Source organism: Tachyglossus aculeatus, chromosome 8 (genome assembly GCF_015852505.1).
Source record: "Tachyglossus aculeatus isolate mTacAcu1 chromosome 8, mTacAcu1.pri, whole genome shotgun sequence".
Classification (NCBI taxonomy): domain Eukaryota; kingdom Metazoa; phylum Chordata; class Mammalia; order Monotremata; family Tachyglossidae; genus Tachyglossus; species Tachyglossus aculeatus.
In genome coordinates this window covers 7371424-7383978 of record NC_052073.1, presented here as the reverse complement: position 1 = coordinate 7383978, position 12555 = coordinate 7371424, and positions in this window count along the sequence as shown.

Sequence of the window (12555 nt, the reverse complement as noted above, 5' to 3'; positions counted from 1 at the left end):
ATCAATCAATCACTTAATGGTATGGTATTTATTGACCGTTTACTGTGTGCTGAGCACTGTAGTAAGCACTTGGGAGAGTGCAACATAACAGAGTTGGTAGGTACATTCTATCCCCACAAGGAGCCTACAAGTCTAGAGGGGGAGACAGACATTAAAATAAATTAGATAGGAAGATAATAGGGATGTGTACATCAATCAGTGGTATTTATTGAATGCTTACTGTGTGCAGAGCACTTTGAGAGAGTACAACATAACGGAGTTGGTAAACACATTCCCTGCACTGAGCAAAGAAGTAGTGTGGTCTAGTGGATAGAGTGTAGGCCTGGGAATCAGAAGGACCTGGATTCTAATCCCAGCTCTGCCACTTGTCTACTGCGTGACCTTGGGCCAGTCACTTAATTTCTCTGTGTCTCAGTTTCCTAATCTGTAAAATTCATTCAATTGTATTTATTGAGTGCTTACTGAGAAGCAGCATGGCTCAGTGGAAAGAGCCCGGGCTTGGGAGTCAGACATCATGTATTCTAATCCCGGCTCCACCACTTGTCAGCTGTGTGACTTTTGGCAAGTCACTTAGCTTCTCTGGGCCTCAGTTTCCTCATCTGTAAAATGGAGATTAAGACTGTGAGCCCCAGGTGGGACAACCTGATTACCTTGTATCCCTCCCAGTGCTTAGAACAGTGCTTGGCACATAGTAAGTGCTTAACAAATACCATTATTATTATTATTACTGTGTGCAAAGCACTGTACTAAGCCCTTGGGAGAGGAAAATGTAACAATAAACAAACAACAGAAGAAGGACTGTGAGTTCTTCATGAGAGACCGTAAACCAGGTGTGGGCAGGGATTGTCTCTCTTTATTGCTGAATTGTACTTTCTAAGCACTTAGTACAGTGCTGTGCACACAGTAAGCACTCAATAAATACAATTGAATGAATGAATGACTATGTCCAACCTATTTAGCTTGTAAATGCCATCATTATTATTATCTACTCCAGCTCTTAGTACAGCACCTGGCACATAGTAAGTGCTTAACAAATACCCCCCAAAAAACAAGCCAAAAACAAAGTCATGTCTACCATCTATTCCAAATTCTTATTACAAGGCTCTGGACACAGAAAATGTTGACTAAATACCACCGGTGATGATGAAGTGCTTAGGAATCTTACATTCTGCCATCTTTTTTTAAATGATATTTGGTAAGAGTTTACTATGTGTCAGGCAAATAGTACTAAGCACCGGGATAGGTACAAGCTAATCAGGTTTGGATACAGTCCATGTCCCACATGGGGCTCGCAGTCTTAATCCCCATTTTACAGATGAGGGAACTGAGGCCCAGAGAAGTGAAGTGACTTGCCCAAGGTCACACAGCAGACAAGTGGCAGAGCCGGAACTAGAACCCAGGCCCTTCTGCAGCCCATGCCCAGGCTCTAACCACTAGGTAATGCTGCTTCTCTAATCTTACAATCATTGCCAGAAACTGGAGCCTCACCTGTGGCTGAGAAGAAGAGAAAATATCCTTTTCTCCCGTGACTCTCTCAGCTAAGGAAGGTGAAGAGGGGCAAGGAGTAGAAGGGCTTTGCATCATCATCATCATCAATCGTATTTATTGAGCGCTTACTGTGTGCAGAGCACTGTACTAAGCACTTGGGAAGTACAAATTGGCAACATATAGAGACAGTCCCTACCCAGCAGTGGGCTCACAGTCTAAAAGGGGGAGACAAAACCAAACATACTAACAAAATAAAATAAATAGAATAGATATGTACAAGTAAAATAAATAAATAAATAAATAGAGTAATAAATATGTACAAGCATATATACATATATACACTATGGCATGCTTCATAGTGGGGGGTAATTGATTGGCGATTCTCAGCGTTGATAAACGAATCAGTTGGCTTGCTTCTGCTCTGAATTATGAAGAAGTCACCAGCCTCCCTTCGCTCTCCTGGCTGGTTAATATCTTGAGACTACACTGGTCATCAACAACGACTTGGTGGCCTTCTCCCTGCTCGCCCCCCGCCCCCAACTTTGTGAAACAGGCGCTACTTAGCCCTGAGGTAGAAAATTCTTTGGGGTTTGTCCCAGCTGTTCATCTGTAGGAGATGAAATGGACAAGGTCAGGCGCGTCGCGCTGTAAATATTCGGAGAGGAACATTCAAAATGACAAGCAGAACCAAACCAGAAAATCTTCCTTTCAAACCAGATACATTAAGTATCTGTTTTACTTCTTCTCTGAAAGGAACACACAGCTGCTGAATATTTGTGGAACGTTTATGTGGACTAGCGCTGGGACTTCAAATCTTTTTTTGAGGATTAGTTTCCCCAAATGTACTCTTGAGCTGAAATTCTTAGGCCAGCAAATGGGTGGAGAATGGAATTGAGCCTATTTAAGTTTCTGTTTTAACATTGGGTGATCGCTTAGTCTGGAGGGGTCACCAGGACAGAAACCGGAAAGTGTTGGTTTGGGAATTAGCTTGAAGGTTTATGTAACAATAATTGTAGTGTTTGTTCAGTAGTAATAATAATAATAATAACTGTGGTATTTGTTAAGTACTTAATATATTCATTCAATCGTATTTATTGAGCACTTACTGTGTGCGGAGCACTGTACTAAATGCTTGGGTAGTACAGGCACTGGGGTGGATACAAGCAAATTGGGCTGGACACAGTCCCTGTCCTATGTGGATTTCACACTCTTAATCCCCATTTTCCAGATGAGGGAACCGAGGGAAAGAGAAGTGAAGTGACTTGCCCAAGGTCACACAGCCGACAACTGGTGGAGCCGGGATTAGAATCCATAATTGTCAATATTTAATATTATCAATATTAGTGAGGATGTCGCTGTTCAACCTCTCAGGGATCCAATAGGGAAGTTGCCACCTTGAAATCCATGGGTCCAGATCTCAGCCAGTCAACAACTCTTTATTGGGTGCATAACTCCTTTCTTGGCACTTTATTTTTTCATACTTTTTTTTAAAGTACTAAGTGCCGAGCACTACATTAAGCACAAAGCTAATAAGGTTGGACACAGTCCCTGTCCCACATGGGGCTCAAAGTCTCAATCACATTTTACAGATGAAGGAACTGAGGCCCAAAGAAATTAAGTGACTTTCCCCAGGTCACAAAGCAGACAAGTGGCAGAGCCGGGATTAAAACCCACGACCTCTGACTCCCAAGCCTGTGCTCTGGCTACTAGGCCATGCTGCTTCTCTATAGATGAGGGACAAAGACACAGACCTTGCCGAGAAAACTATGCGCTTAGTACAGTGCTCTGCACACAGTAAGCGCTCAACAAATACGATTGATGATGATGATGATGATGACCCGATTTTCTCGAATCTGCCCCAGCACTTAGTGTAGCATTTGGCACACAGTGAGGCTTAACAAATATCACTGTTATTATTATTATTATTGAGAGCCCACTGTGTTCAAGGCACTGAACTAAGCTCTTGGGAAGGTGTGCTCCCTGCCCTCAGGGAGATTTCAATCTGTTGGATTCTAAAAACTCACTGTGTTCAAAGGATTTTACTCATTATACCTTTACCATGTTCCAAGCAATGGTAGATACCACAGATGTTCAGAACAAACGTAATCTCTGTCCCCCATCCCTCTTCAAAGGGAGGGAGAATGGGTAATTTTTTAATCCCCATTTTGCAGATGAAGGAAACTGAGGTCCAGAGAAGTGAAGTGTAAGTGCTTAGTACAATGCTCTGCACACAGTAAGCTCTCAATAAATACGATTGATCATGATGATGAAGATGGAGGGATGGGGTTAATTATGGAGCACTTTCCAGAGGAAGGGAGCCGGTGAAATCAGGGTGGAGGGTGGGATAATAGGGGGATGGGGATGGATTGTCTTTGGCAGCTGGCAGCCATTTGCTGGACTTTGCGGTGTGATTAGAGTGGTGACCCCTGGTCCTTATAGTTTATAGCTTATGCACAGATGCTGTCACTGCCTCCCTCTTCTCTGGAGAGGCTGAGGAGAGCCCCTGCCAGAGACTGCCAAAGAAGCAGTGGGGCCCAGTGGAAAGTGCATGGCTATTGAGTCAGGATGTGGGTTCTAATCCTGGCTCTGCCACTTGCCTGACTTCTGAACCTGGCCAATCCTCTTGGCTCCTCTTTGCCTCAATTTTCTCATATGTAAAATGGCGATTCAAAACTATTCTCCCATCTTCTTAGACTGTAAGCTCAAGGTGAGACTGTGATTGTGTCCCACCTGATGAACTTGTATCTACCCTAGCGCTTAGTATAGTGCTTGGCACATAGTAAGTGCTAAACAAATATTATTATTAGTAGTAGTGGTAGTACTAATATTAGTATTCATTTTTATTGTATTTTTCCCCAGAGCTTAAGAGTGCTTTGCACACAACAGGTACTCAATAAATCCCAATGAATAATAATAATGGTATTTGTAAAGTGCTTACTATGTGCCAAACACTTCATTAAGCACAGGGGTAGATACAGGCAAATCAGGTTGGACACAGTCCCTGTCCCAGGTGGGGCTCACAGTCTCAATCCCCATTTTACAGATGAGGAAATTGAAGCCCAGAGCAGTGTCAAGAGCCCGGGCTTGGGAGTCTGAGGTCATGGATTCTAATCCCAGCTCCACGACTTGTCAGCTGTGTGACTTTGGGCAAGCCACTTCACTCCTCTGGACCTCAGTTACCTCATCTGTAAAATGGAGGTTAAGACTGTGAGCCATCGTGGGATAATCTGATAACCTTGTATCTAACCCAGCACTTAGAACAGTGCTTGGAACATAGCAAGTGCTTAACAAATACCATCATTATTATTATTATTATTATTATTATTACATCCTCTTCAGGTGAAATGGGTGGGGGTCCAGCAGGGTCAAATTCTGCTGCTGCTAAGGTGAAATCACTGTGGGCAGGGAATGTGTCTGTTTGTTGTCAAGTTGTACTCTCCCCAGTGCTTAGTACAGTGCTTTGCACACAGTAAGCACTCAAAAAATACGAACAAATGACGATGGTATTTGTTAAGTGCTTACTATGTGCCGAGCACTGTTCTAAGCGCTGGGGTAGATACAAGGTAATCAGTTTGTCCCACATGGGGCTCACAATCTCCAACCCCATTTTACAGATGAGGTAACTGAGGCACACAGATGTTAAGTGGCTTGCCCAAAGTCACACAGCTGATAAATGGCGGAGCTGGGATTAGAACCCATGACCCCTGACTCCCAAGCCCGGGCTCTTGCCACTAAGCCATGCTGCTTCTCTAATGAATGAATGAATGAATGAGGTGTCACAGCATAACCCTGCTACAAAACCCCAGGTGCCCCCCATTCAGCTGCCAGTGATCTGACGGTGTGGGCCCAGGGGCATAGGAGGACCCGGTGAGAAAGTGCGGGTGATTCCATGCAGCCCATCACCACTAATAATAACAATAATAATAATTATTATTATTATTATGGCATTTATTAAGCGCTTACTATGTGCAAAGAACTGTTCTAAGTGGTGGGGAGGTTACAAGGTGATCAAGTTGTTCCACGTGGGGCTCACAGTCTTCATCCCCATGTTACAGATTGCGGTAACTGAGGCACAGAGAAATCAAGTGACCTGCCCGAAGTCACACAGCTGACAATTGGCAGAGCCGGGATTTGAACCCAAGACCTCTGACCCCAAAGCCCGCACTCTTTCCACTGAGCCATGCTGCTTCTCTACTTCTCTACTACAAGCACAACTCCAGTGCATAGCCTGCTGGCCATACAATATCCCTTTTTCCTCTTCCCAACTCCAAACCCTAAACCTCAAATAAACAGCGTGGCCTAGTGGATAGAGCATGGGCTCGGGAGTCAGAAGGACCTAGGTTCTTATCCCTCAACTTGTCTGTTATGTGACCTTGTGCAAGGCACTTCACTTCTCTGGGCCTCAGTTCCCTCCTCTGTAAAATGGGGATTAAGACTGTGAGCCCTATGTGGGACAGAGACCGTATCCAACTCTAATATCTTCTATCAAGTCAGTGCTTGGGTTCAGCGTGTCAGGCAGCGTGTCAGAAAGTGCCTGGTATATAGTCAGTGCTTAACAAATGCCACAAATATTATTATTGATAATAATAATAGCAATAATAATAATAAACGAACTTCAGAGGACCTTCCTCCACCCTCACTCTCCATCCGCCACAATGCCCAGGTCTGCCTGTTTGTCTGACATAAACACACACACACACACACACACACACGCACACACCACCACTACCACCTCCTCCAATCAATCAATAGTATTTCCTGAGCATTTACTTTGTGCAGGGCACTATACTAAATGCTTAGGAGAGCACAAAAGTTAGAAGATCTGATCCCTGCCCTCAAGGAGCTTGCAGTCTAGCAGGGGAGACAGACCCACCAATAAATTACAGTTAGGGAAGTCTATAAGATATGTGTCCAGGAGAGGGGAAACTAAAGGAAGAAACCGGCTTCTGACAGAGACAAAAAACAGTGTTCTGAAGTCTGCCACAACTTTGGAAAGCTGCCCAGAAATGTTGATTATTATAATAATAATCATTTTTTTTTTTTAGGCAAGGTGTGGAGCAGGAAGAGCCAAGAAATGTTTTGCCTGTCAGGCTGCTAGAAAGCTGACAGGCTCTTTCACTGGAAAATCACCTCTAATTACCCTGGGGGAATGGTGGGGGGGTGGTGTGGGTGTAGAAAGGAGCCCAAGAAGCACTTAGGAGCGTCTGAGCGGGTGAAGAGCAGAGAGCTCAGCCTGTCTCAGTCTGCCTGTGTCACGCTTGGGTTCAGCGTGTCAGGAGGGGTTTCTCCAAGCTGCAGAAAATCGTTAAAAGATCAGCGTCGTCTGGTCGCCTGCCACTCCTTTTGAAGCGCCCCAGGGCCTGGAAGGGGCCTGGGAGTTGGGGGTCTTCGAGTTGGGGGCTGGGATGGGGATGGGGCTAGCCACCAGGAGCCATTCTTAGGGCTCACCACCTCCTCACCAGGGACTAAAGTGTCAGAGAGACTCAAACCCATGAGTATTTGGTCGCTGGATAGAGAGGTGGCTATGGAAGCCACAAGGGAGAAATGATAGAACGCTTCCATTTTTGGAGACCCAATCATTCAATCGTATTTGCTGAGCACTTACCATGTGCAGAGCAATGTACTAAGCACTTGGGAGATAACAGTATAACAATAAACAGACAAATTCCCTGCTCACAACTAGTTTACTCCTGGGGGATAAGGAAGAAACACCCAGAAGGCCTTGGGAGAGAGGAACAAAGCTCTTTTCCGATTAGAAATACATTGGCGTCCTGCATTTCCTCAGTTTGGGAGGTGTCTCTTCCCTTCCCAGGACTACATACATTGTGGTATTTTTTCATTCAGCCATATTTATTGAGCGCTTACTGTGTACAGAGCACTGGGAGAGTACAGTACAGCAATATAACAGACATAGTCCCTGCCCATAACGAGCTTACAGTCTAGGGAGGGAGACACATATCTGATGTTACTATAAATAAATTACAGATATGTACATAAGTGCTGTGGGGCTGGAATTGGGGATGAATACAAAGCACTGGGGTAGATACAAGATAATTAGTTTCCACACGCCTCCCTGTCCAAGTAGAGGGGAGAGCGGGTATTGATTCCCCCTTTTGCAGGCCAAGAAGCTGAGGCACAGAGAGTTAAGTGACTTGCCTAAGGTCTCACCTTGGGAAAGTGGCAGAGTCAGGATTAGAACTCAGGTCCTCTGACTCCCAGGCCTGTGCTCTTTCTACCAGGTCCCGCAGCTTCTCGTAGGCAGTTTCCTCAGCATCCCCAGGAGATCAGCAGGGAGTTCCACTAGGTGATTTCTGCCAACACTGAGGTATAAAGGATGAGAGGGCAGACCTGGATCAGGAGGAGGTGGAAGAAATAAGAATTAACAACTGTGGGATTTGTGAAGCGCTCACTATGTGCCAAGCACTGTACTAAGCACTGCAATAGGTATAGGAGAATTAGATTTGACCCATCTCCCCTGTCCATTCTTCTTATTAGTATTCTTATTATTATGAAATTTGGGCCTGAAGCAAATCTGCCACACCAACACTTCTGGGGAAACATTGGGGGTCAAATAGTTCAGCCTCCTTTCCTCTGTTCTAAACAGCCCTCCTTTCTTTCAACTGATTCCTTTCCCAGATTTGTTATCTCACAAGCCCCATATTTGTCACTTATTCTAGAATCGGTAATCCCCCGCTGGATCGTATTCTGTCATACTCTCTGCAGCATGGCCTAGTGGATAAAGCACAGGCTTGGGAACCAGAGCACCTGGGATCTAATCCTGACTCTATCACCTGCCTGCTGGGAGACCTGGGCAAGTCCCTTCACTTCTCTGTGCCTCATCTGTAAAATGGGGTTTGAGACTGTGAACCTCATGTGGGACAGAGACTGTGTCCAACCCGCTTTGCTTGTATCCCCCCCCACCCCCACCCCGCCGCAGTGAATAGTACAGTGCCTGGAACATAGTAAGCGCTTAATGACTACTACAATTATTATTATTATTATTATTACTGATGGAAGGGTGACCGTGATGTCTTTCCTTTATTTGGGAGGCAGAAGATAGTAGAAATAGTTAGGAGCTGATGTTTGGCACAATCAGTGACTAGAAGTAAATAATTGTCTTTTTTCTCTGAAAAAAAAAAAAAACCCAAGCAAAACAAAAACAATTTTTTGTTCTGTTTTGGGATTTATTCAAGAACAAACACTGCCACTGGGTTGGCCTTCCAGACCCTGCTTATCTGTTCGGAGGTCTGCCTCTATTTTGTAAAATGCAAACATTTACCCTCCCTGGGCATCCTTTCTGCCTGCCTGTTTGTGCTTGACTAAATTTAGACTTCTCAAAAAACAAACATTTCACTGTGCGCCTTGTCTGGCAGAACCCTGTGTGGTGTCTCAATTTCTTCAAAAGCAAACATTTAATTCTAGGCCTGATGTGAAGCAGCGTGGCCTAGTGGAAAGAGCATACGCCTGGAGGTCTGGAGACTTGGGTTCTAGTTCCAGCTTCGCCAATTGCCTGCTGAGCGATCTTGGCCAAGTCATTACACTGCTTTGTGCTTCAGTTTCCTCATATAAAAAAACGGAGATTTAATACCTGTTTCACCTTCTACTTATACTGTGAGCCCGACGTAGGACCTGATTATCTTGTATCTACCCCAGTGCTTAGTATGTAGAGAAGTAGCGTGGCTCAGTAGGAAAGAGCACGGGCTTTGGAGTCAGAGGTCAGGGGTTCAAATCCCGGCTCCGCCAATTGTCAGCTGTGGGACTTCGGGCAAGTCACTTAACTTCTTTGTGCCTCAGTGACCTCATCTGTAAAATGGGGATTAAGACTGTGAGCCCCATGAGGGACAACCTGATCACCTTGTAACTTTCCCGGTGCTTAGAACAGTGCTTTGCACACAGTAAACGCTTATTAAATGCCATTATTATTATTATTACATAGTAAGCACTGAACAAATACTATGATTATTATTATGTCAGATTATGCAGAATATCCCACTGGTCATAGTACATTCAGTCATTCATTCAATCGTATTTATTGAGTGCTTACTGTGTGCAGTGTGCTGTACTAAGCTTAAGCTCTGGGGAAGTACAAATCGGCAACATATAGAAACAGTCCCTACCCAACAATGGGCTCACAGTACACAAATCTCCTCCCTCAACCACTTGTTTTGTCTTGTTTTGTTGTCTGTCTCCCCCTTCTAGACTGTGAGCCCATTGTTGGGTAGGGACCATTTCTACATGTTGCCAACTTGTTCTTCCCAAGCACTTAGTATAGTGCTCTGCACACAGCGCTCAATAAATATGATTGATTGATTGATTGCTGTGCACACAGTAAACACTCAATAAATACGATTGATTGAATGAATGAACAATATCACCAAAAATGCATAGTTCTGACAGCCTACTATTCTCCCCATCTTCAAAGCCTTATTAAAAGCACATTTCCTCCAAAAGGCCTTCCCCAAGTCCTCATTTCCTCTTCTCCCACACCCTTCTGCATCACTCTTGCACTTGGATTTGCACTTTACGTGGAGTCAGAAGGATCTGGGTTCTAATCCCTGCTCCACCACTTGTCTGCTGTGTGACCTTGGGGAAGTCATTTCAGTTCTCTGGGCCTAAATTACCTCATCTGTACAATGGGGATTGAGACTATGGGCCCCATGTGGGACAGGGACCGTGTCCAACCCGATTTGCTTGAATCCACCCCAGCACTTAGTGCAGTGCCTGGCACATAGTAAGTGCTTAACAAATACCACAGTCATTATTGCTATTATTCCTGGGCCTCAGTTACCTCATCTGGAAAATGGGGATTAAGGCTGTGTCCAAACTGATTAGCTTGGATCTACCCCAGCACTCAAGAGTGCCTCGCACATAGGAATTGCTTAACAAAGAAGATGAAGAAGGAGAAGGAGAAGAAGAAGGAGAAGGAAAAGGAGAAGAGAAGGAGAAGGAAAAGAAGAGAAGGAGAAGAAGGAGAAGAAGGAGGAGGAGAAGGAATAGGAGAAGAGAAGGAGAAGTAGAAGAAGGAGGAGGAGAAGAGGAAGGACAAGAAGGAGAAGGAGAAGGAAGAGGAGGAGGAGGAGGAAGAAAAGGAGAAGGAGAAGAAGGAGAAGGAGAATGGGAAGGAGAAGGATGAGAAGGAGGAGGAGAAGGAGAAGAACTGAGTGCTCATATTTCTGGAAAACAGTAGCTATTGTGTTCACAATTTAACTGCCAACTCCTGCTATGCCCATGGCCCATTTCCAACTGGGATACTCCATTTTGGAGGTGGGTGGTGAGAAAGCCCCAGGTGGATGGAATGGAAAGGGGAAGGGAAAGGAAAGAGAGAACATTCCTGACATTAAGACTCCTGGTGACACATTTTACATCATGCTAATGTTTCTGTCCTGTCAGCAAAACCTAAGCACATTAAGCTCTGAGAGATGATTTTTTTCTTGAATGTCACAGCTAGCTGGCAGCTGCCCCAGCTCTCTCACTGACAGTCCCAGGCCGTGAAGCATGAAGGGCTTGGGTGGGCAATCCTTAATGGAAAACCCCTTGTCTAGGATATGGTTTTTCCCTCTCTTGATTGCCCAGTCTTCCTCTCCGGCCCTTCCCGCAGTCCTCTTGAAGTAGAGGCTCCTGGGCAAAGAACCGCAATCGGCTCCTTCCTTTTAGGATCTGGGAAAGACCAGCTAGTTAGAGAAGCAGCGTGAACTAGTGGATAGAATATGGGCCTGGAAGTCAGAAGGACCTGAGTTCTAATCCTGACTCTGCCCACATGCCTGCTGTGCGACTTTGAGCAAGTCCCTTCACTTCTCTGCGCCTCATTCCCTAATCTGTACAATGGGGATTGAAACTGTAAGCTCCACATGGGACAGGGTCCAACCCAATTTGCTTATATCCATCCCAGGGCTTAGAACAGTGCTTGGCACATAGTAAGCCCTTAACAACTACCACATTTATTACTATTATTACTTAACTTCTCTGTGCCTCAGTTCCCTCATTTTTAGAGTGGGGTTTAAGACTGTGAGCCCTATGTGGGGTGAGGACTATGTCCAACCAAATTATTTTGTATCCACACCAACGTTTAGAACAGTAACTGGAACATAGTAAGTGCTTAACAAATACCACAATTGTCATTATTATTATCCCTCTCAATTGTAAACTTCTCAACTGCGAGGATCATGTCTACTAACTCTATCATGCTCTCCCAAGGACTTAGAACAGTGCTCTCTGCATAGAGTAGACTGTAAACTCTTTGAAAGCAGGAATCTTGACTACTAAGAACTCTGAGAAGTAGCATGGCCTAGTGGAAAGAGCATGGGCCTGGGAGCTAAACTCTAATCCTGGCTCCTCCACTCGTCTGTTGTGTGACCTGCTGTACTGTACTAAGCACTAGGGTTGATACAAGATAATCATGTCCCAAGTGAGGCTGACAGTCTAAGTGTGAAGGAGAATGGATATTGATTCCTCCTTTTGCATATGAGGGAACTGAAGCACAGGGATGTTAAGAGACTGGCCCAAGATCACACAGCAGACAAGAGGTGGAGCCGGGATTAGAATCCAGGTCCTCTGACTCTTCTTAGCATCTCCTCCCTGGGGTGGAAGAAGAAGGAGGGAAAGAAACCTGTTTTCTTCAGCCAGCAGTCTGTTGACAGGTGTCTGGCGGACTTGTAATGTGACATGGCAGCAACAATGGCCTTGGACAAAGATAAATATCACCTCAGCATGTAGCTACTCCTCTAATCCCCCAGCTCTTTCCCCTCACAGCACTTCCATACATAACTTTCAATTCTGTTGCTTCCCCCTATCTGAAATCTATTTTACTGTCTGTCTCCGTGCTAGACTGTCTCTTCTTGAAGGCAGAGATTGTGTCTACTTACTCTAGTGTATTTTCTCCCAAGCGCTTAGTATAGTGCTCTACATGCAGTAGACTGTAAATTTCTTGGGGGCAGGGATCCTGTCTACTCACTCTAGTCTATTGTCCTGTCCTAACTCTTTTATATGGTCCCCTCCCTAGCACTTGGTACGGTGCTCTGCACATAGTAAGCACTCAGTAAATGCTATTGATTGATTAATTTATTAAGC